Source organism: Cherax quadricarinatus, chromosome 80, assembly GCF_038502225.1.
Source record: "Cherax quadricarinatus isolate ZL_2023a chromosome 80, ASM3850222v1, whole genome shotgun sequence".
Classification (NCBI taxonomy): Eukaryota; Metazoa; Arthropoda; class Malacostraca; order Decapoda; family Parastacidae; genus Cherax; species Cherax quadricarinatus.
In genome coordinates, this window is record NC_091371.1 from 20,331,843 (window position 1) to 20,357,722 (window position 25,880).

Below are 25,880 nucleotides of genomic sequence, written 5' to 3' on the forward strand. Positions count from 1 at the left end.
AAAATGTTTCATAAATTTGGTATGGGAGGTAAGGGTCGTCCCAGGAAGGGGTGGGGCAGTGGAGGGGGGTGAAGAATGTTTTAAGTGGTAGGAGCTTGAGCAACCAATAGGTATGTGTGCAAACGTATTGAGAACGGGGCGAATAGAGACAAGTAATTTTAAGGATGTGGCGCGCTGCTGAAGTGTAAGCAAGATAACATTGTGATGGAGGGAGTTAGCCGGACTTTACTCCTAGATGTGGTAAATACAGTGACTGCACCCTGAAGGACGGGTGGGGATGTTGCAGTTCTGGAGGTGGGAAATACAGTGACTGGACTATGAAAGAAGGCTGGGAATATTGCACTTCAGAGGGTCATTAGGGTTGTGTATGCGCACCTGACTAGACGACTATTGAATAAATGATGAATGTTTCATTGTTTTCGGTCGCCCAACTATGGTGCGAGGCGGCACAGAGCTATACAATGCTATCATAAGTTTTCAAAAACTAGAAATAGATTGTTTAGAAGAAAAAAAATGAACATTCCTCAGTCGAGATTGTACCCATAGTTAATATTTTGGGATCTGGCTCTATTAACGTGCTACTGACACTATATACTGTAACGTGCTGCTGACACTATATACTGTAACGTGCTGCTGACACTACAGTGGAACGTGTTTTACGGCTGATATACCAGACTATATTATTTCTGTTTAATTTTTATTTGGGTTTTAATTAATAAAATTTGTTTACTTTTGACCAGTGTAGTTTAATCTTTCGAAAGTCCTCTATATAGTTACGCTTCCGGGTGCAGCGATAAGAGTAAAAAACGGTCTTAAGTGGTGTAGCGCAACTTGAAGATGAGAGAGCATTTGTAAGATATTCAAGTATTTGTAAGATATTAGATCAGCCTGGTTGATCAGACACTGATCCACCACGAGGCCTGGTCTCAGACCCAGCCGCGGGGGGCGTTGACTTCCGAAACCCTTTCCAGGTATATGTAAGATAATAGAGCATTTGTAATATAGAGCGTTTGTAATATAAAACACTTATACGTTATCAGAGCATTTGTAAGATAGTAGAGCATTTGTCAAATAGAGCATTTTTGCTTGTAAAGTTTCTTTTGGGTTAATGTATGTTATGCATCAAGAGGCATGTGAAGTGTAGAGTGAGAGGTGACGTTGTTGAGCATATACTTCCTTACATGTAGTCAATTCCGGGGGTCATCGCTTCCACGGCTCGGTCCCAGACCAGGCCTCTGATTGATGCCTTGATCAGTCAAGTTCTTGGTGTTATCAGTAATGTAGTTCAACGTATAGCACCATAGCACGGCTGATCAGGAAGTGGTTTATGGACAGAGAGAAGGAGCACTGCAGCAGGCCTACTGGCCCGTGCCATCCTGGAAGATGGGGATCTGGAAAATGGTATAAAATACCGATAAGTTGATGTGCAACAGTTGGGTATCTTTATTGATGAAACGTTTCGCCTACACAGTAGGCTTCTTCAGTCAAATACAGAGGCAGCAAGTGTAGTAGTGAAATGAAGATGTAATCAGTCATTCAACCTTGGAGAAATAGTATTTGAGGTGGTCAGTCCCTCAGCCTGGAGAAGAGTTCAACTCCATGGTCTGAAACGATATCATGCCAGACCATGGAGCTGAACTCTTCTCCAAGGTTGATGGACTGATTACATCATCTTCATTTCACTACTACACTTACTGCCTCTGTATTTGACTGAAGAAGCCTACTGTGTAGACGAAACGTTTCAACAATAAATATACCCAACTGCTGCACGTGTTTTGATCACGAACTACGGAACTGTTGGTAATTATTTATATGCATTAAAGGAGAGTGTTAAAGAATCTTGAACCCCTTATGTTTCTTCTACTGAGGCGACTTTCATACTTTTTTGTTGGTATCGTCCGCTGAAGGATCATACGAAACTGGTTAGTGTGTGATTTTGGTGACCATGATAGTAGTTTTATATGAAATGCGTGTGCCCTGACCCGTGCGTGTGTACCCAGTGTCAGGTTAACTCTGTTAATGAAGATTGCTGCCGCTACTGCCTCCTCACCCTTACCGTCCCCCTACCCTTCCCCCACCCCTCGTGTCTCCATGGTACACCCATAATGTCTTGTTAAGTGCCTCATCTTATCCCTCCCCTCCCTGCCCTCTTCCCTCCTGCCACCCATCCACTTCTCTTCTTCATTCCTTAAAATTAATTAAATCTATATTGTTCATATCCTCGCCATGCATACTATATTTCTCCTGTATATTCCTGTTTTTTTACACCTGCTTTCCCCTCCTATTCCTCTTCCTTTACTATCTTCCGCGCTCTCCATTTATTCTTATAATTGCCTTATCCCATGTTATGACATTTTATTGTGAAGACCTTTCGTCCACCATTGATCTCCATAAAGTGAAGCAAACGTCTTCACGATAAGGTGCCGTAACCTGCATTGTGTGTCTTGTTTACATTCTGTCGGTATACTCTACCATTGTGTTGTTATAGTCTCCGTTACTCTTATTTTTTGCCTTTCACCATTCCTCTTGTGTGTCGTGTAGCGCAGTCTGCATACTACACCGCTTGCATCGCCTTTCCTCCCTCGGTTGTCTCACCTTTTGTTTGGCTTGAAGTAGTAGTTCTCTGCCATTTAACTGATGTCATTATGATAACCATCACCTCAGCCATCACCACCACCACCACCATTGCATCATTATCACCACCACCAGTACCACAGCCTCAGTTATCAAGACCACCACCACCACTAACATCATTACTATTGCCATCACCACTATCGTCACTACTTTCCCCATCACTCCCATTTATATTACAGCTACCACTATCATGACCACCACCACCTTCACTATTACTAGCACCGCTACTATCACCACGACAACTTTTACTAGGACAGTCACTGTTACTATCACTAATACTACTACCATCACCACCACTACAATAATCTCTACTGTTACCAGTACTATCAGGACTAATACTACCATTGCCAAAATATATATTCTCAGCAGTTGAGCAAAGTAAACAGTCTACCTCAAAGGCCGCTAACCTTGACTGCTTCACATACTAATAGTAGATATAGATACAAAAAACACTAGCCTCATAGATGCATCACTAGCCACAAAGATAAAATATTAGCCACGTAGATAACACTAGCCACAGTTTCGTATCATCCTTAAGGTCGATAGCAAAATAAGAATAAAATTACCTTATATGATTTCCAGCCTCGTTTTCTGAAAGGTTTCTACACACAGAAATATACAATTTTGTGTGTATATATAACCACGATTAAGCAAATTTAGCCAAAAATAGAACTACATATCAAGCGGATCTGTGTCTAGGCGATCCCAGGCGGGCGGAGTTAAAATCAGTAGGTTGTGTGAGGACGGGACGGTGTGAGCCTCTCTCTGAGGGGCAACACGTCCACCACGTAAAATGTTTAGTAGTGAGACCATGTTGGTTACTAGTTTTCTTCATAACATCTCTACCAGTGGCTGGAGGGTCCTAACACAGGTGTGTGGACAAAGACACGAGTATTGCTGCAAAACAAGTTTATATTTGGACGACCATTTGGTCTAAATAGTTCTTTAAAAACGATTCGACTGATGCAAAACCTAGTCTAATTAAAACTTGTTCTGGACTCTAGCGTTTTTGTCCTAACACCGCCACCGTAAGTTCGTTTGTCTGGGCTTGGGATTATTTTTATAAGATACTGCATGTTTGAAATCTTTGTGCTATTTATAATTTGGTGATGTACTTGGTGGCGATGGTATGACTGAACCCCGTGTGCAGTACAGCTGTTCCGGAGGCTTGACATGTTATACCCTCTGACTGGTCGCATCACATTATATTAACTCTGATTTTAATACGGAGCTTTTATATCATGCTCAGCATAAATGTTATGGTAGAGATTGAAGACGTAGAGCAGACGTGTTGCTTAAAATACACACAGACGTAGAACAGTACTTTTATTAAGACGTTTTATCTATAACAGAAGTTTTCAAGTCTGAAAAGGAGCTGTCTGTCTGTCTCGGTTATGTAGTGAATCATGGATGTGGTTCTTGGTCTTCGACTAATGGATTTAAAGTTTATTTGATAATTCTTTACTTTTGACATTTACGTTACTGTAAATTAGTCACGATAGCTGCAGATTTGTGCTGATGGTAGCATTTATTACAATCATAACTAAGCGCTAAACCCACAAGGGTCATACAGCGCTGGTGGTAGCAAATTGTTCAAGTAGTTGAAAATTGGTAAGAACGGTAGTGAATTAATGTCATTAATTTTTTAAATGAAAATGCTGAGAGACTTAACAGTTGTTGCTAGCCCTTCTCTCTTCTGCCTAACAGACGCAGTACCCACATGGGTTTAGCGCTTCACATAAATCTAATCTGTAAATTATAAATCATGCAGGTCGACTTAATGAGCCAGTCTGGTGGTAAACATGACTGTAGAGAGCGTGTTCTACTCACTGCTTTGGGTTAGCCGCCAAGAAGGTTTCTCGACTCTGGCGAAGCTTTGTTTATCATCCAAGGAATTGCAGTTACCCTCCCGTTTCTTGGACGAAACCGTTCCTCAAGCTCTGCATGACATCTGCGGGTTTAGCTCTTCCCCCCATGAATGTTATTTAATAATTAAGGTTACCCCTGCACTGTCGACTTCCCCGCTGCACCCCATGCCCTAATAATCATCCCTCTCTCTCTTGCTACTCAATACCCCTGCATCCTTTCCTGCCTTGCTGTGCTGTATGACCCTTGTAGGTTTAGCGCTTCTATTTGATTATAATAAGGTTATGAGTGCTGCTGATTGATGTAAGGGGTGCAGTAGCGTCAGCAGCAGTAGCAGCAGCAGTAGCGTCAGCAGCAGCAGCAGTAGCAGCAGTAGCATCAGCAGCAGTAGCATCAGCAGCAGTAGCAGTAGCGGCAGCAGTAAAGACCAGAGAGTTAGTTACTAGCGTCCAGCGACACGTGTCAATAGTTCAAACTTACGAGTCTTTGGTTACCTCTTATGTTGTGAAGCACAAGTGTTTCTTCCTTATTGGTGTTTTGAAGCACAAGTGTTTCTTCCTTATTGGTGTTTTGAAGCACAAGTGTTTCTTCCTTACAGGTGCTATGAGGCACAAGTGTTTCTTCCTTACTGGTGTTTTGAAGCACAAGTGTTTCTTCCTTACTGGTGTTTTGAAACAAGTGTTTTTTCCTTACTGGTGTTATGAAGCACAAGTGTTTCTTCCTTACTGGTGTTATGAAGCACACGTGTTTCTTCTTATTGTCGTGAAGCATGTGTTTCTTCCTTACTAGTGTTGTGAAACACAGGTGTTTCTTACACAAATAACCCGCACATGAAAGAGAGAAGCTTGCGACGACGTTTCGGTCCGACTTGGACCAAGTCGGACCGAAACGTCGTCGTAAGCTTCTCTCTTTTATGTGCGGGTTATTTGTGTATCGTTCCAGTCACGGTATTGTGCCTTTTTGTTATTTACAGGTGTTTCTTGAGTGTCACGTTCCTTGCTATTTTTTCCTGCTCAATATTTTTACCTCGAAGATATCACAAATATTGCCGCAACAAGTGTAGAAGTTTTCAAGAGGAAATTGGATCACTACCTCTGCCAAGTGCAAGCTCAACCAGGCTGTGATGGCTGATTGGGCCAGCTGGCCGCTCACAGCAACAGCCTGGTTGAACAATCAACAAGCTTTACCAAAACTAGCAGGGTAGAAAAGCCATCGAAATCGGTCACAGGTAAGTCACAGAATGGTATTAGTGGAAATGCCGTCTGCACTGGTGGTGATGCTAATGTTTATAGTGGTACTAATGTGGTGGTGCTAATGTTTATAGTGGTACTAGTGTGGTGGTTCTAATGTTTATAGTGGTACTAATGTGGTGGTTCTAATGTTTATAGTGGGGCTAATGGTGTTAGTAATATTGGTTATGGTCATGCTAATGATGTTTGTAATATTGGTTGTGGTAGTGGTCCTAATGGTAGTAGTGACAGCTGTTGAACAGCCCTGGAGTGTACTTGGAGGGTGTTCCTGGGGTCAACTCCCCGCCGCCCGGTCCTTAAACATGTATAACTATTTCGTGTGTTTTGGTCAAACAAGCACAATAAAACCTGCTAACATTGCTGTCTGAAATTATGGTTGTATTTAAAGGTTAGTAGAAGTGACCACTAAAATTATGGTTGTATTTACAGGTTGGTGGTACCTTTTATACCTTTGAAGAATTTCGAGAGTATATCTACTCTGAGCCCGGCCATGGGCCAGGCACGTCTAGTGCTCGCCTGGTCAACCAGGCTGTTGCTGCTGGAGGCCCGCTGCCCCACATATCCATCACAGCCTGGTTGATCTGGCACCTGGTGAAGATACTTGTCTAGTTTCCTCTTGAAGGCTTCAACACTTGTTCCAGCTGTGTTTCTGATATCTTCTGGTAAGATGTTGAAAAGTCTGGGACCCCGAATGTTGATACAGTGTTCCCTTATTGTCCCCACCGCACCCCTGCTCCTCACTGGGTTTATTTTACACTTCCATACCTCTCACTCCAGTATGTGGTTATGTCTGTGTGCAGATTTGGGACCAAGCCCTCGAGTACCTTCCAGGTATATATTATCATGTACCTCTCCTCCGCTCCAATGAGTACATGTTCAAGACTTGCAGGCGTTCCTAGTAGTTTAGGTGCTTTACTAGCTCAATGTGAGCCGTAAACGATCTCTGTATTTGTTCCAGCTCCGATATTTCTCCTGCCCTGAACGGGGCCGTCAGCACTGAACAATATTCTTCGTGAGGGAGCACTAGCGATTTGAAGAGTGTCACCATCGGCATTGTTTCCCTTGTTTTGAAAGTTCTCAGTACCCACCCAGTCATCTTCCTGGCTGTCGTGATCTTTGTCTTGTTATGGTCTTTAAAAGAAAGGTCCACTGACATAATTATTCCCAGGTCTTTTACGTGTTCCTTATGTTATATTTGGTGACCCTCTTGAGTTTTGTATATAGTGCTCCTTTTGAGTTCTTCATTCTTTCCATACCTAAGCAGCTGGAACTTATCACCATTGAACGTCATGTTGTTTTCCACTGCCCACTGGAAAACCCTGTTTGTCTTCCTGTACTTTTTCAGTATCTTCTACCGTACTGACTTTCATGCTTATTTCAGTGTCATCTGCAAATGATGATGCAAAAGTGTGCCGGGTGTTTTTGTCTATGTCTGCTATGAGGATGAGGAACAGCAGAGGTGCTAAGACTGTGCCTTGGGGCACTGAACACTAAAATGACCACTAAAATTGTGGTTGTATTTGCAGGTTGATGGTGGGAGTAACCGGTGACTTAAATTGTAGTTGTATTTACAGGTTGGTGGTAAGAGTAACCACTAAAATTGCGGTTGTATTTACAGGTTGGTGGTGGGAGTGACCAGCTTACCGCAGGTTAAGATTTCTACTACGACTTAACGGTACTGTAATTTATTGCCTTTGTTAAGTGTACCTAATTTCGTGTACGAGTGTACAGAATAATTCCTAACACACCACTAGTAGCGTGGCACATCTTCAACTGTACTTGTTAGGTACACGTGATATACCTGTGATGGCTGTACACAGTTGTTCCAGTCTTCGGCCCCAAGACGAGTGTGAAACTATCCATGTTACTAGCAAACATGGTCCATATAACCATTCGTGGCCTGTGGTTCATATAACCATTCGTGGCCTGTGGTCCATATAACTCACTCGTGGTCCATGGTCCATATAACCATCACTCGTGGCCCACGGTCCACATAACCATCACTCGTGGACCACGGTCCATATATAACCGTGACTGTGATCACTTTTTCCCCACTGAAGCTGAATACAAGTTACTTTTAACTAGCTAACAGCTGATTAACCTGGCTGTGGTTTCTACGTTTTGGTGCATGAAGGCAACACCAATAGTGTCGCTGATCAGTCAAGAGGGAGGCCTAGTGTGGGAGCGAGCCCTAGAACGCTGCGTCCTGCGAGCGTTCTCTGGTAAACATAAGCGACCATATTGCTAGTGAAGGGCTCTTAATCCAAGGAACTTGAGGTGCCTTCTGTTTCCCAGGGGTTTAGCTCTTTCCCCATGAATGTAATAATAATGGGGAATTAGACACATATACAACACCTGGGTTGCTTTATTTCGTATGATACCCGGAATTGTATACCATTATTGTAATAATAAAAATAATAGAGGTAATTGTCAAGAGCAAACTTTGAAACATTCCTCCAATTTGTCTCAGTGACAATGCACGTGAAGAGCAGCAACTTGTTAATATTGTGGAATGAGAGTAATCTAGTGAGAGAATGTGGGTCAGGTGTCTGTGGTAGAGGGAGGTGCTCCAGCCACCGCACCGTAGCCGCCGTCACTAATACACCGCTAGTGAACAATATGGCACGAAGGAACTCTGTATTTTCTTCCGCGCTCACCACTTACTACCCACAAATTGCTTAGGCTGGAGTGGGTAGATCGGCAGGCATGAGTGAGCTTGAGGGAGGGCAGGAGAGGGCGGGTGGAAGGATAGAAGTGAGCAGGAGAAGGGGGTAGGTAAAAGTGGGTGGGAGGAGAAGTTCAGGCGGAAGAGACTAGGCAGTGGGTGGGCGGGGAGAAGAGAGGACGAGTGAGCAGGACTAGGTTGGCTGGCTTGCCAGGGCAGCAGTTAGCAGTGTTGCACTCTGGCCAAGTGGATTAACCACTAACCAGAGAATAATACACTATCCAGGGTATTAGGAAGTAAACATGATAAACATGACATTCAGAGATGGTCTGCAGTAGTGATGGTGCCTTTATTTTTTATTCTCTATAATAGGATACACCAGCAATATGTTGCTACCCTATTCTATATGATAGTTACATAATGAGAACTAGAGCGAGCTATACTTCCCTGTTGTATTCCGTCACAAGTTGGGTTTATAGTGTAGAAATCTGTCAACCTGACCTGGGAGACTTCAGCAGGGCAATGAGGAACTCGTCACGTATTCCATTAAGGGTTCATTAGCAGCGGGAACTATAAAGATTTCGTTCCAGCAGAGCTAGAGTTAATATTCCTTGGGAGAGGATGGCCTACCCCATACACAGGCGCAATGGAATTTTCGTGAAAATCTCCACCATCAAAGAGCGGGACAACAAAAATTATATGAAAAGAAAAACTGAGAAAATCAAGCTACGCTATATATCTAAGAGTACACACATACACAATGTAAATTCATTGTTGCATTTACTTCCCGACAACCATCTTGAGCAGAGTAAAACAAAATTAAACCTTTAGTTTTCTTGTAATAGGCAACACTCACTAAATCTTTGTTGACCCAAAAATAAGTTGGGGAGTCTAAGCTACATTACATCATAATAATTTATCAGGGGCAGGCCAGGTCACTAGGCTACTTTGGTTCCAAAAATAAAAAAGACCTAAACATTGTTAAAGGAAGGACGCGCACCCCCTTCCTCCTGCACCCAACTCTACACACATCTCCTCTCCTCACTCACTCATTACATCACCTACTCATGACACTATTTACTAATTCCTCTTTCTCTTCCTCCTCTCTCTCTCTCTCTCTCTCTCTCTCTCTCTCTCTCTCTCTCTCTCTCTCTCTCTCTTCTCATTATATATATATATATATATATATATATATATATCTCCGTGATGGTAGTGGTGAGGGGATGGAAGGGGCCTTCGGCAGCTGTTGATTGTGGATGTACCTGCACAGAACCCCACCCCATCTGATCACGCGGGTGTAAGCAGGCACAAGTCGCTTCACCAGAATCATCGTTATGACAGGGTTATACGTCATCTGTCTGCGTGCAATACCTGGGCCAGGATATATATTAATCCCTCTTAGTTTAATATTCCAACAGGCAAGACTGGAGAGACGTCTTAAAAATCTATTCTAAAATTTTCCTTCATATTCTTTCTTGCCATTTCTCTTCAAGGGACGAGCGGGGGGGGGGGGTTTAATGCTGATGAAAGGCTCTTGAGTCAAGGAATTGTAGATACTCTTGCGTTTCTTGGGTTAAATCTATTTACTTCCCATTTTCCAGGTGTTGTATGACCCCTTATCATGAGTGTGTAAACTTGCCCAGTCTCAGTGGTGAAGCACTGGCGCGTCTATCTCTGCTGGCTCGTTTGAGCTGCCATTATTATAAGTAAAGAGGACTGGAGGTTGAGTTTAGGAGGTTTTAAGCCGCGTTTGTCATTTAACTTAAACGACCATTACGATACATTATCCCCAGGAGACCTCACCACTCACACTTAGTTAACTGTCTCCTTGCAACGATGAGCACTTTGCAGTGGTTTCAGTGGAACTCTGGGGTTATTGGAAGTGTCTTGTCAGAACGATGAGGAGTTTTCATTGGTAACGTAAGAACGCTAGGGAGCTTGAAACTAATTGGATTACTGGGAAGTTTCAGGGAGTTACTCTCCCCTTCCTCGAATCAAGCATGAATTACCTAACATTTCTCATATATTCGAAAATATCCATTTTTATGATAGCAGGATATATACACTATACATAGATGGTTATAACTATGACCATAATTTTTAAAGGGGTGGACCGGTAAGCCAGCGGAAGGCCTCGGTCAGATGACCTAAAGCTCCAACAGCGGGTCATCATCTGACTAAGACCCGCGTCAGGAAACACTTGTTACCTGGCAAACCTTACTTACCAGGATATATACACCGACATGTATATATCAATAAATATGCAGAGTTTAATTCCTATTTAATGGATTAAAATATTCTTACATGTGGCGAATAGGTGACGTGCTGCATAATGACTCTTTAGGTTGTCGGTAGGCTTTAAGCTCAGTTAACCTACGATGGTAGCCTGATCCACTTGACTGACTTGCTACGTGGAGGTACTAAATGGTTCTATGGCGAGCCACAACAGTATCCAGCGATGGCTTCCCTGTGCTGGACCCAGTGATCTGGGTGACGTGGTGGTGGTCCGGGTGAAGTGGTGGTGGTCTGGGTGACGTGGTGGTGGTACGGGTGACGTGGTGGTGGTCCGGGTGACGTGGTGGTGGTGTACCCCGCTAATGTTAACATTTTATATCATGACGTGTGTGCACTGAGATTCGAAATTTCCAGTGTTAGAGCGCTGGAACTACTACCGTTCTGGACCTCGGTTTGATTCCCTGTCCATTCTTATGTCCATTATCTTAATGTCGTGCTGAATAGGTAAAATTGGTCAATTAGCAAGAACACATTTAAAATTGTCTTTTTTTTAAATTTTCTGTTATGCATTTAAAGATATATTTTTTTCATTTGTTAATATAGAAATTAATGAATTTGTACCGAAAGAACATTAGGAAAGTTACCTAACTTTATTATAACAAGCGCAATTTAATTTAGCCTAATCCAACTAAATATATTTTATATAAGTTTACAATAATTTAATAAACACAATGAAATATACTTTTTTCCTTAGGTTCAGAATGATTTTTGCGAAATTAATAACAAAAAGAAAGGTACAATACCGTGACTGGAACGATACACAAATAACCCGCACATAAAAGAGAGAAGCTTACGACGACGTTTCGGTCCGACTTCTGGTTAGTGTGACTTTGTCAGTGGTCCAAGTCGGACCGAAACGTCGTCGTAAGCTTCTCTCTTTTATGTGCGGATTATTTTGCGAAATTATTTCATACACAAGTTTTCGCTTACCTTATTCGGCAAGAAGAGCGTTACTGTTTAAGCCAAAATCGACATTAAACACAGACATACAAACACACACACACACACATACATAGCTTTAAGATGAGGTATGATAAAGCTCATGGAGCAGGGAGAGAGAGGACCTAGTAGCACCCAGTGAAGAGGCGGGGCTAGGAGCTGAGTCTCGACCCCTGCAACCACAATTAGGTGAGTATACACACACACACACACACACACACACACACACTTTGGGATGGCAATGGGCAGCCCGCTCAGTGCTGTGCTTGCCAACCTCTTCATGGAAAACCTGGAGACAGAGAAATTCAGCACCCTCATTCCCAACACCGTTACCTGGCTAAGATACGTTGATGATATATTGGTTTTCTATCCGAGACGTCTCAATATCCAGGCCCTTCTCAACAAGATCAATGCAGTTGAACCATCAATAAAGTTTACACTTGAACTCGAAAATGATGGCAAACTTCCTTTCCTCGACGTTCTACTGTGCAGATCTCCCGACAGTGACAAACTTCTCTTCAAAGTGTATAGAAAACCTGTATGTATAATGTTCGCCAAGACCATAGTCCTGGCACGGGTCCCAATCTTGCGATGACCCGTCTCTGGCTCCCGATGGAGAAAGGTTTCCACAATGATGCGACGCATGCCGCTCAAGCGCCCCTCTGGTCAGTTCAACTGGTGCATCTCATAAGCGACACCATATGTAACTATGGATACTAGCGAGGAGGAGGATATGTCATTATCACAGGTAACAGCTTGTCTGGTTCGTTGACCCCATGGTACACTAGTGTGGCCACAGTCATCTCTGGGTCCTCTTCGGGAGGGAATATCACCCCTAGTTGCCTGCGGAATGCCTCAGTAGCTTCGCACTCTAGAAGATAGTGTGTTAGGGGCCGCTGGACAACGTGCTGACAGTACTGGCACATCTCCTCCTCAGCCTTGTCTACCATCATCTTGGCTGTGGGAAAGCCCAAACGAAGCCGATGGATGGCGGTACACTGCGCTCTGGACCAGCTTCTATCATATGGAGGGGGTTCTCCCTGAGTCGCTGCTCGGTACCACTGTTGAGATGGGGTATCACCTAAGACCTCCCCCATAAGTTTCGTGGCTCTGGCAGCCACCAGTTTGGTCTGTCGTAGGCTGATTGGGACAGTAATCCCAACATGTGGATAGTCTGTTGCTGCCTTGGCTGCATCATCTGCCGCCTCATTTCCCCGGATGCCAGCATGGCTGGGGATCCTATTACCCTGAACTTCTAAGGCTGTCATTATGCTCAGGATCGATGTTATAAGGTGAACATTATCCTGTGGTTGAGGATGGGAGAGGGCATTGATTGCAGAGGTGGAATCAACATGTATGACAGGTCGGAGTCGATGTCGTAGGGCATGTGACAATGCCTGCTGAATCGCCACCAGCTCATCTTGAAGGATCGTGCAGTGGTCAGGGAGTCGCCAGCCTTGTGTGTGACCATTGTGGTACAGTCCAGCTGCTGCTCTCTTCCTGTCAGGGTCGACAGAAGCATCTGTGAAATACACTGCACATGTGCCTCCCTCTGCCAGTGCCATGCTTGTCTCAGCATGATTGCTGAGGGTGTCTTGACTGCAGAGACACTTAGAGATGGGTAGCTGCATGATGAAAACATCGGCTGGATATGGGCGCCAGGGAGGTGGTGGATGGTACCCAGCAACAGGAAGGTCACAACTCTTCTCACAGAGCAGCTGTACAGGCAGCAGCTTCCGCCCAGCAGCACAAAACGAACGAATCCAGGAGTAGTCCGTGAAGAGTGTGGGATCTTGTGACATGGTTGTTAATATCCGTCTCCTTGGTGGGGTACCTTGCTGCCGGTGCAGAAAACCTACCAACAAGGACGATCTTATACACTTTTATTCACACCAAGACACCCGCACTAAGAGAGGAGTCCTCATTGGCTTCTTCTTGAGAGCTCTTCGCATCTCCAGCCCTTGTTTTCTAGAAGAAGAATGCACTTACATAACACGAGCCTTTACACGTCTTCAGTTCCCATCTTTCTTCATCCGAGATTGCAGACTCAAGGCACAAGCTATCCTCAACAAACCGCCCATGGAACAGCCCCCTAAACAGTTCATAGTACTCCCATGTGGCGATGTTGCCACGAATACTCGCCGGGCACTTGCTATGAGTAACATCAACGTTTCCACCATCAACATATCATCTATCAAAGACCTCACTACGAAACGCAGCCCCACACCTCTAACTTCTACAGCAGGCGTCTACACTATACCCTGTGGGTTCTGTCGCAAGAAATATGTAGGTGAGACAGGCAGAGATCTTGCAGTCCGCCTGAATGAGCATCGAAATGCCTCTAACAGAGACGATGTAAGGTACGCCTGTGTCCTCCACAGAGACTCCACGGGGCATTTGATGAACTGGAACGAGGCACAACTCGTTCTCACCGAACCAGACCTCAGACGCCGACGGTGCCTAGAAGCCTCACTAATCGCCGTCACCGACACTATAGAACGCAACACTGGAAACTACAAAATTTCAAAAACATTGGCATACATGATACTTAAGCAGCACCAACCCAACAACACAGGAGTCACATGATTTCATCGTCTACCCATCCTCATCATAGGTAGAGGTTGTTTTGATAAGGACCTGCCTCGCGTGGGCCAGTAGGCCTTCTACATTGTTCCTCCATTCTTATGTTCTTATGACATTCCTCAGGTCACGTGCGTCACATCTCACTCTCCGCCTAAATATATAATGTCTTTCTACCTCTGTATGTTAGAAGTGATCAAGGTCCCAGGACCGAAACGTTTTCTAATAAATATGTTATAGTGTTTGCTTACGTGTCTTTCTAAACCAACTTGTCGGTATTTATTACCAAGGTTTATACCACACACACACACACACACACACACACACACACACACACACACACACACACACACACACTTAAGTTTGACTTTAATCACCATAGGCCCATATTCGAGATCAAAATATTCTTGATTAGCGTTAGGCAGGTTACGTGTAAGTCTTAATAATCCTCGAGTAGTCAATACGTTTTAATTCCAGTTAACCATCCAACTGGTCCTCCATTATAAAACGGGACGATTTGTGAATAGGTGAAAGATTAAGTTTTGTAAAAAGAGGACAATGGGCTGGAATGCAAACTGCCTATTATACCGTTAATGGATATTCAGCCCAAGATGAAAAATGGCTCGGTTATATGAGCTTCCCGTATTCTAACCTGTCCTCTCAAATAGGACGGACGGGTTCACACGCATTACACTGAATTTATTTATCCGTGTTCTTAACCTCTACAAAACATTCATATATTTTCCTTGAGGTCAGATTTAGGAAAATAACTTAATTTCGTAGTTATGTCGGATTGCCTAACTGGTTTATTTTAATTTATACCAAAAACTTTCTTCTTCTTTTTCTTCTTCTTCTATTTGTTATTATCATCATTCGAAACAAGCGCTTAACCAATATATATTGAATATAAAATTTTTTAAAGAAGTGTAGTGTTTGCAAAGCCGCCAGACAGGTAGTGGACACAACCACCACTAACCTTTCTAAATTCCATGCACAGGAGTATCTTTTTAACACACACTACACTATATAAGAACATAAAGAAAGAACACTGCAACAGGCCTACTGACCCATGAGGAGCAGGTCCATGTCGCCCCCCCCTGATTAGACCAATGACCCCCCCCCGGATTAGCCCAATGACCCCCCCTCCCCGGATTAGCCCAATGACCCACCCAGTCTGGTCACCTCCACTCAAGGAAGGAGCACGACACCAGACCCAGCAGCACAAGCTAGTCAGGTCCAACTCACACCCACCCACACCCACTCATGTATTTATCTAACCTATTTTTAAAACTACACAACGTTTTAGCCTCAATAACTGTACTCGGGAGTTTGTTCCACTCATCCACAACTCTGTTACCAAACCAGTGCTTTCCTATATCCTTCCTGAATCTGAATTTTTCCAACTTGAAACCATTGCTACGAGTCCTGTCTTGGCTGGAAATTTTCAGCACGCTATTTACATCCCCTTTTTTTTATTCCTGTTTTTTATTTATACACATCGATCATATCCCCACTAATTACGCCTTTGAAATTAGATTCAGGGCCCTAGGTCTATCCTCATAGGGAAGATTTCTGATGAAGAATTGGGAACTTATGCAACAATGGGAATCTTTATTGAAGAAACGTTTCGCCCACATGGCTTCACATCCAATACAAAGTAGAAATGGGTAAAGGGGAGTAGAAGTGTGAGGTAATCAGTCCTCAACCTGGAATCGATGTTTCAGTCCATCACCCTTTAAGTGCAGCATAGGGCCAGAGGTGGCTATATACTGCGGTGGGATGAGTTAAGAGGAGGAGGCGGGATCACAGTGGGACCTACTAGTGTGTAGGTCGTCGTCCAAAGGTTGGGCAAACATTGAAGTCTTTGTACCAAGATCCCATGATGTTGCAGTGTCTGGTAGATGTGATGAATGGTTTGAAAACCGACAAGTTGAAGAATTGAGACACTTATGCAACACATGGGAATCTTTATTGAAGAAACGTTTTTGCCACAGTGCTTCATCAGTCAATACAAGTAGAAATGGTAAGGAGAGTAGAAGTATGAGGTAATCATGCTTCTACTCTCCTTACCCATTTCTACTTTGTATTGGACTGATGAAGCCACTGTGTGGCGAAACGTTTCTTCAATAAAGATTCCCATGTATCTAACCTGGCTATCCCCAACAACAACAATATTCTTACCTTCCTTGTTGTCGTTCGTCGTGACGATCCCAGTAGTCGACTCACATTCGTCGGGTAGCACCAAGAATGCGTTGGAGGTTTCCACAGGAGTTTCCACAGCAGCCTCTTCTTCATCGTTTCTGGCTTTCCATTCGTCTTCTTGATCGTCAACTTCGTCCCCTGCTGTCCATGTACTTAGCTCTGTGAAGACCTGTTTGTGCGTTCTCTACGGATTGAAGCAAGATGCCCTCCATCGAGCAACTTTACCAACAGCTTAAGGAAGAATGGAGGATGGCGAAGATGAAGATTCGGCGACTGACCGAGGAAAACAAGAAGATTCGTAGTAGTCCTCCTGTTTTGAGTCCTCAGGTCAAGAAGGGAAACTGGTCAGTGGCTGGACAGCAGGGAACGAAGTTGACGATCAAGAAGACGAATGGAAAGGTAGAAACGATGAAGAAGAAAGAGACTGCCGAGGAAACTGTTGTGGAAACATCTAATACATTCTCAGTGCTACCCGACGAATGTGAGTCGACTACTGGGAACGTCACGACGAACGACACCAAGGAAGGTAAGAATATTGTTGTTGTTGGGGATAGCCAAGTTAGGTATATGGATAGGGCGTTCTGCTTGAAGGACAGGAGTAGGAGACAGAGGGTTTGCTTTCCTGGGGCTGGGATGGAGGATATTGTTAGCCGTCTGGATGACATCATGAGAGGTAATGGGAACAATCCTATTATCTGTCTCAGTGCTGGAGGCAACGAAGTTGACAGACGTAGGAGTGAAGACCTGATAAGCAGGTATAGGTCAGCAATAGAAATAATTAGGAGGAAGGGTGGGAACCCTGTCATATGTGGAATTTTGCCAAGGAAAGGAGTTGGAAATGAATGGTTGTCCAGGGCAATTAGTGTCAATTGCTGGCTGGACAAATACTGTAAGGAAAATGCGGTAACATTCATTGACAACTGGGACCTCTTCTATGGCAGAAATGACATGTATGCCAGGGATGGGGTTCACTTATCTAGGTCTGGGGTGGGGGCACTGGCAACTGCAGTGGAGGGAGCTGTTAGGACTTTAAACTAGGAATAGTTAGTGGTATGGGTTTTGGCAAGAAAACAGTGAAGTCCCAGTGTAGTAATATTATGAGTTCTAGGGGAACTAGTAATAAGCAGAACGAGGTAGATATTGAAAAGCCAGTGACACTGGGTGATAAGGACAGTAATGGGTTTAGTAGAAAAACAGAAATGAGCAGGAAGGGTAAAGAGAAAGGAGAGTCTTTCAATGTTTATGCTAATAGCCGTAGTGCTAGGAATAAGATGGACGAGTTGAGATTAGTTGCTAGTGCAGGTAACATTGATGTATTTGCCTTAACTGAGACGTGGTTTAATTCAAAATGTCGGGACATGCCTGAGGAATGTCACATTCAGGGTTTTAAATTGTTCCAAGTAGATAGAAGTATCGGGAAGGGGGGTGGGGTGGCATTGTATGTCCGAGATCGCTTGAACTGTTGCATAAAAACGGGTATTAAGTCTGAAGCAACACATACAGAGTCTGTTTGGATAGAATTTTCAGAGGGGCATGAAAAACTGATTTTAGGAGTGATATACCGTCCCCCAAACTTAGATAGGGACCAAGGGAGACTACTATGGGAGGAAATTGTTAAGGCCACAAGGCACGATAAAGTAGTAATTCTAGGAGACTTTAACTTTAGTCATATTGACTGGAATTTCTTGACTGGGAATTTAGAATCATACGACTTCTTAGAAGTAGTTCAGGAATGTTTTTTGAAGCAGTTTGTGAGAGAACCTACAAGGGAAAATAACCTGCTTGACTTAGTTCTGGCAAACAATGAATCCCTTGTTAATAATTAAGAAATTTCAGAGGAACTGGGTGCTAGCGACCACAAATCAATTACATTTAGCATTGAACGGAAGTACGATAGTGGCGATAACTCAGTAACAGTCCCAGATTTTTGCTTAGCAGATTAGGATGGGCTTAGAGAACACTTATCATCTGTTGACTGGGGTAACGAAGAGAGCTATCAATATGACAGTTTTCTGAACATTATACATGCTGCTCAAAGATCGTTTATCCCGTATAAAGAAATTAGATCAAATAGAAATGACCCAAAATGGATGAATAATAGGCTGAAATATCTACTAGGGCATAAGAAAGGAATTTATAGGCGTATCAAAAGAGGTGAGGGTCATCTTATGAATCAGTATATTGACATTAAGAGGGACATTAAAAAGGGGATAAGAAAAGCTAAAAGGGACTATGAAATTAAAGTTGCTAGGGATTCTAAAACTAACCCAAAAAGTTTTTTCCAGGTATATAGAACAAAAGTTAGAGATAAGATAGGTCCCCTTAAAAATAACTATGGGCATCTTACTGACAAAAAGAATGAAATGTGCTCGATTTTAAATAATTATTTTCTCTCGGTTTTTACACAGGAAGACACTAACAATATTCCAGTAATTAATTTTTATAGTGGGCTAGAAGAAGATAAATTATGTAACATCACAGTCACTGGTGAAATGGTTGTGAAGCAGATAGACAGACTGAAGCAAAATAAGTCGCGGGGCCCTGATGAGGTTTTTTCAAGGGTTCTTAAGGAATGCAAAATGGAACTCTGTGAACCATTAACTAATATTTTTAATTTATCTCTTCAAACAGGTGTAGTGTCTGATATGTGGAAGATGGCTAATGTAATTCCTATTTTTAAAACAGGGGACAAGTCGCTACCGTCAAATTACCGCCCAGTAAGCCTGACCTCAATTGTAGGCAAATTACTAGACATTATAAGAAGCCATCTCAATAAGCATAGCTTGATTAATGATACTCAGCATGGATTCACAAGAGGCCGGTCTTGTCTAACTAATTTATTAACTTTCTTCAGTAAAGCTTTTGAGGCTGTTGACCACGATAATGAATTTGATATTATTTACTTAGATTTTAGTAAGGCTTTTGATAGAGTTCCGCACCATAGACTGTTAAAGAAAGTGGCAGCTCATGGCATTGGGGGAAAAGTGCTCTCGTGGATCGAGTCATGGCTCACAGACAGGAAGCAGAGAGTGTCCATAAATGGGGTTAAATCCGAGTGGGGATCTGTAACAAGTGGTGTTCCACAGGGATCAGCCTTGGGCCCGTTGTTGTTTATAATATATATCAATGATCTTGATGAGGGAATTACTAGTGATATGAGCAAATTCGCCGATGACACAAAGATAGGTAGGATAATTGATTCAAACGTAGATGTTATGGAACTTCAGGAGGATTTAAACAAACTCTATTCTTGGTCAGAAAAGTGGCAGATGCAGTTCAGTGTAGATAAATGCAAGGTTCTGAAGCATGGGAGTGCCCATAACCCTAGTACTTATAAGTTAAATGATGTAGAACTTAGCCATACAGTTTGCGAAAAGGACTTGGGGGTTATGGTGAGCAGTAACCTTAAACCAAGACAGCAATGCCTAAGCGTACGTAATAAGGCAAATAGATTACTCGGATTTATATCAAGAAGTGTAAGCAACAGAAGTCCAGAGGTCATACTGCAGCTTTATACATCATTAGTAAGGCCTCACCTAGATTATGCAGCTCAGTTCTGGTCTCCATATTACAGAATGGACATAAATTCGTTAGAAAACATTCAGCGTAGGATGACTAAATTAATACATAGCATTAGAAATCTTCCTTATGAAGAAAGACTGAAGACTCTTAAGTTACATTCACTTGTTAGACGAAGAATGAGGGGAGACCTGATCGAAGTGTATAAGTGGAATATAGGTATTAATGGGGGGGGTAGGAATAAAGTTGCCTAACTGTTGCCTGTGTGTCTTACCTACCAACCTGTCGGTATTGTATACCATTTTGATGTTCGTAGGTATTAATAAAGGGGATATTAATAAGGTCTTGAGGATATCTCTCCAAGAGAGAACCTGCAGTAATGGATTTAAATTAGATAAGTTTAGATTTAGAAAGGACATAGGAAAGTATTGGTTTGGAAATAGGGTAGTTGATGAGTGGAACAGTCTACCTAGTTGGGTTATTGAGGCTAGGACTTTGGGTAGTTTCAAATTTAGGTTGGATAAATACATGAGCGAGAGGGGTTGGATTTGAGTGGGACTTGCACATCAGAGCTTATTTCTTGGGTAGCATTGAAAATTGGGTTGGGCAAATGTTTTGTTAGTGGGATGAATTGTAAAGGACCTGCCTAGTATGGGCCAACAGGCCTGCTGCAGTGTTCCTTCTTTCTTATGTTCTTATACAAGCTTTCACAACATTATAAAACTCAGCACATCAAAAGGGTTTAAATACCAAACCCTACACAGAAAATAAACCTCCCACATATGTATATAAACCGAAACTCACGTCAACAAAAATTTTAGGAATAAACCCCTTAATAAACATGGTATAGACCCGAGACCTATACATACTCTTAAGAATTACCACACAGAACCTCCAGCGAACGATAAAAGTTAAACTAATACAAGACAAGTAGTAAGTATAAGGGCCGCTGTATCTTGCCGGTCCCAAATGTACCTCAGAAAAATTTGTTGAAACCAACTTGCCATATCTGATCAGTGGTGACGTGTACTTAGCTCTGTGAAGACCTGTTTGTGTGCTCTTGAGTGGTGACCTGTACTTTGAGTGCTGACCTATACTTAACTCTGTGAAGAAGTGTCTTGTTTGCTCCCGTGGACTGAACCAAGATGCCCTCCATCGAGCAACTTTACCAGCAACTTAAGGAAGAATTGAGGGCAGCGAAGATGGAGATACGGCGATTGACCGAGGAAAACAAGAGGATTCGTAGTAGTCCTCCTGTTTCGAGTCCTCAGGTCAAGAAGGGATCGTGGTCAGTGGCTGGACAGCAGGGGACGACGAAGTTGACGATCAAGAAGACGAATGGAAAGCCAGAAACGATGAAGAAGAAAGAGACTGCTGTGGAAACTCCCGTGGAAACCTCCAACGCATTCTCGGTGCTACCCGACGAATGTGAGTCTACTACTGGGATCGTCACGACGAACGACAACAAGGAAGGTAAGAATATTGTTGTTGTTGGGGATAGCCAGGTTAGATACATGGATAGGGCATTCTGCTTGAAGGACAGGAGTAGGAGACAAAGGGTATGCTTTCCTGGGGCTGGGATGGAGGACATTGTTAGCCGGCTTGACAACATCATGAACGGTAATGGGATCAATCCTATTATTTGCCTCAGTGCTGGAGGCAATGATGTAGGCAAGCGTAGAAGTGAGGATTTAGTTAGAAAGTTCAGGACAGCTATAGACATGATTAGGAAGAAGGGGGGGGCGCCCTGTTATATGTGGCATTTTGCCAAGAAGAGGTGTTGGTAATGAATGGTTGTCCAGAGCAATTGGTATTAATTGTTGGCTGGATAAACACTGTAAGGATAATGCAGTACCATTCATTGACAACTGGGACAACTTCTATGGCCGAAATGACATGTATGCCAGGGATGGGGTTCACTTATCCAGGGCAGGTGTGGGTTTTCTTGCTAACTCAGTTGAGGGGGTTGTTAGGACTTTAAACTAGGATTAGTTAGAGGTATGGGTTTAGAAATGATTAATAATGAGTATGGATATATTGACTTATGCTCTGATATTAAGAATCTTAATAGTAACTGTCATGGAGTAACTCTGGGTAATGATAATTTCAGAAATTGTGTAAAAACAAAGATGAATAGGAAAAATGTGCAGAAGAAAAAACATATGATGGTATTTTATGCTAACAGTCGAAGTGCAAGAAATAAAATTAATGAACTACGTTTGGTAGCATGTGCTGGGAACTTTGATATCATTGCATTAACTGAAACGTGGTATGATTTAAAGAGTCGGGATATGACTGCTGAGTGTAATATTCAGGGATTTAAGTTATTCAATGTGGATAGATGTAATGGGAAGGGGGGAGGAGTTGCATTGTATGTTCGAGAAAATATTAATTGTTGCATAAAAACAGGTATAAAAATAGATGGAGCAGTAACAGAGTCTGTTTGGGTAGAGTTCGTGGAGGGTCAAGAAAAACTAATTCTAGGTGTAATATACCGACCTCCAGGCTTGGATCACGATAGAGGGAGACTTCTTTGGGACGAAATTGTTAGGGCTTCTGGACACAGTAACGTAGTCATAGTAGGGGACTTTAACTTTAGCCAAATTGACTGGAATTCTTTGACAGGTAATCTAGAGTCCAGTGACTTCATGGAAACAGTTCAGGACTGTTTTCTGAAACAGAGTGTAACTGAACCTACCAGGGGTAATAATTTGCTAGACCTAGTCTTGTCAAATAAGGAAACACTCGTGAATAATCTGGAGATCACTGAAGAGCTTGGCGCAAGTGATCACAAATCCATCACCTTTAGCATTAATTGGGAATGCAAGAATAATGATAATACAGTAAAAATCCCCGATTTTCGTTCTGCCGATTATAATGGACTTAGGGAACATCTGTCTAATCTTGATTGGGGTTATCTAGCTAATGATTTTATTGACGATAATCATACTTATGAATATGAAGGGATCTGCTTTTATGATTGTTTTCTTAATAATGTACACAGTGCCCAGAGTATATACATTCCCCAGAGAGAAATTAGGTCTAATAATAACGATCCCAAATGGGTTAACAGGAGGCTAAAGCATCTATTAGGGGAGAAAAGGGGAATTTATAGGCGCATCAGAAGAGGAGAGGTTAACCTTACTGACCAATATGTTCAGCTTAAAAGAGAAGTAAAAAAGGCGATTAGAAAGGCTAAACGTGACTATGAAATTAGAGTTGCTAATGAATCAAAGACTAATCCAAAGGGGTTCTTTCAAGTGTATAGGACGAAGGTGAAGGAAAAAGTAGGACCTCTGAAATCTGGGAATGGACAGCTGACGGATAATGAACTGGAAATGTGTTCCTTATTTAATGACTATTTTTTGTCAGTTTTTACACAGGAAGATGTAAATGAGATTCCAGTAATTAACAATTATTTAGTTCCTGATGAATTTAAGTTAACTAATATTACTGTCACGAGGGACATGGTTATTAAACAGATAGACAAACTGAAACAAAATAAGTCCCCGGGACCCGATGAGTTGTTTTCAAGGGTACTTAAGGAATGCAAGATGGAGCTTAGTCAGCCATTAACGAGTGTATTCAATGCGTCCATCCTTACCAGTGTTGTGCCAGAGATGTGGAAGATGGCTAATGTGGTTCCTATATTCAAATCAGGGGATAAGTCCACTCCTTCAAATTACCGTCCAATAAGCCTGACATCTATAGTGGGCAAGTTATTAGAATCAATTATAGCTGACATTATCAGAAGTCACCTTGAAGAGCATAACTTGATAAATGAATCTCAGCATGGATTCACGAGAGGTCGTTCCTGCCTGACAAACTTACTGTCGTTCTTCAATAGAACATTTGAGGCAGTTGACAGTGATAAGGAATATGATATTGTTTATTTGGATTTTAGTAAAGCCTTCGACAGAGTACCTCACAAGAGACTCTTAAGAAAAGTGGCAGCTCACGGTATAGGAGGTAAAGTTCTAGCATGGATTGAGGCATGGCTTACCAATAGAAAGCAGAGAGTTACCATTAATGGAGTGAAATCTGAATGGGGATTAGTCACTAGTGGCGTTCCACAAGGATCAGTTTTAGGCCCTCTCTTGTTCATAATTTACATTAATGACCTTGATGAAGGGATTACTAGTGACATGAGTAAGTTTGCTGATGATACAAAGATAGGCCGTATAATTCACTCTGAGGAGGATATCAATGAACTCCAGGACGATTTGAACAAATTAATGTCTTGGTCTGAGAAATGGCAGATGAAGTTTAATGTGGATAAGTGTAAGGTACTTGCCCTTGGTAATGAAAATAACCCTCGAAGCTATAATCTAGGTGAAGTAGAGCTTGGTCATACAGAATGTGAAAAAGACTTGGGAGTCATGGTAAGCAGAAATCTAAAGCCAAGACAGCAGTGCCTCAGTGTGCGCAACAAGGCCAACAGATTACTTGGATTTATCTCAAGAAGTATAAGTAACAGAAGTCCAAAAGTTATTTTACAGCTCTATACATCACTAGTGAGGCCTCATTTAGATTATGCTGCTCAGTTTTGGTCCCCTTACTACAGGATGGACATAGACTCATTAGAGAACATACAGAGAAGAATGACTAAAATGATTTACTGTGTAAGGAACCTCCCGTATGAAGATAGACTTAAAGCCTTAAATCTCCACTCTCTGGAGAGGCGTAGAATGAGGGGAGATATCATTGAAGTGTATAAGTGGATGACGGGCATAAACAAGGGAGACATTAATAAAGTACTGAGGGTGTCGAACCAGGTAAGAACCAGGAATAATGGATTTAAGTTGGAAAAATTTAGATTTAGAAAGGACATAGGTAAGTACTGGTTTTCTAACAGAGTTGTAGATGCGTGGAACAGTCTTCCCAGTGGGGTGATAGAGGCTAGGACCTTGGGTAGCTTTAAGAAGAGACTGGACAAATATATGAGTGGGAGGGGCTGGGTTTGATTGGTGTCAAGGGGTACGGGAGATATTTCTTGAGTAGCTTTAGGTAGATGTCGTTTTGATAAGGACCTGCCTCGTATGGGCCAGTAGGCCTTCTGCAGTGTTCCTACATTCTTATGTTCTTATGTTCTTAAACCCGAGATCCTAAGGGCTTGGTATCCTGGCTATCAAGGAAGATTTCTTACACAGTGAACATAACCATCAGGTTTAGAAAAGTTAACCTTGTAAGCTACTCTTATATCTCACTATGACAAACATTCCTGTGAAACAGAGCTTACCATCCATACCAAACTGCCACTACCTTCCTCTTACACACCACAAAAAATCCCGCGTCGCACACACCCCCCCACCCCCACCCCCTAGACATCCCCCCAGAAGGAGACCTTTGCCCATCCTCAGGTACCCTGACAAAGGGAACCCACAGTGAGGTTCCTATAACCTTCCGGGAAACTTTTTTCCCAGGAGGCCCCATAAACCAACATAAAACCATACCCCCAGCCGGGATTGAACCCGCCGGGGGTATGAACTCCAGCCCGTCGCGTTAGCCACTAGACCAGCTAGCCACAATAAGATTCATCCAACTAGGTATATTTCTACACCATAGGAAGGTTAGCACAGGCACCACTGTGACCACAAATGCAAGTTTTTACAGACGAATCTCCAGCTAGCGTGGCCGTGACGAACTCTAGCTCAAGTCCCTTCACTGCCGTCAACATGACTCAAGAAATCGTAATAACACGATTGCAAACAAACCATACGGCAGTGAAGGGACTTGAGCTAGAGTTCGTCACGGCCACACTAGCTGGAGATTCGTCTGTAAAAACTTGCATTTGTGGTCACAGTGGTGCCTGTGCTAACCTTCCTATGGTGTAGAAATATACCTAGTTGGATGAATCTTATTGTGGCTAGCTGGTCTAGTGGCTAAAGCGACGGGCTGGAGTTTTGAGACTCTATGACCGCGGGTTCAAT

At 42.7% G+C, this 25,880-nt stretch overlaps 1 protein-coding gene across 1 annotated transcript in view; it reads left to right on the forward strand.

Annotated features, from left to right (window-relative positions):
* The first annotated feature begins 7,373 nt into the window (after positions 1 to 7,373).
* Positions 7,374 to 25,880, forward strand: part of LOC128702342 (alpha-mannosidase 2) — a 996,737-nt gene continuing 978,230 nt past the window's right edge. Inside the window, exon 1 of the mRNA XM_070102234.1 lies at positions 7,374 to 7,425. The gene's annotated coding sequence lies outside the window, so the exon portion shown is untranslated. The remainder of the gene's footprint in view (positions 7,426 to 25,880) is intronic.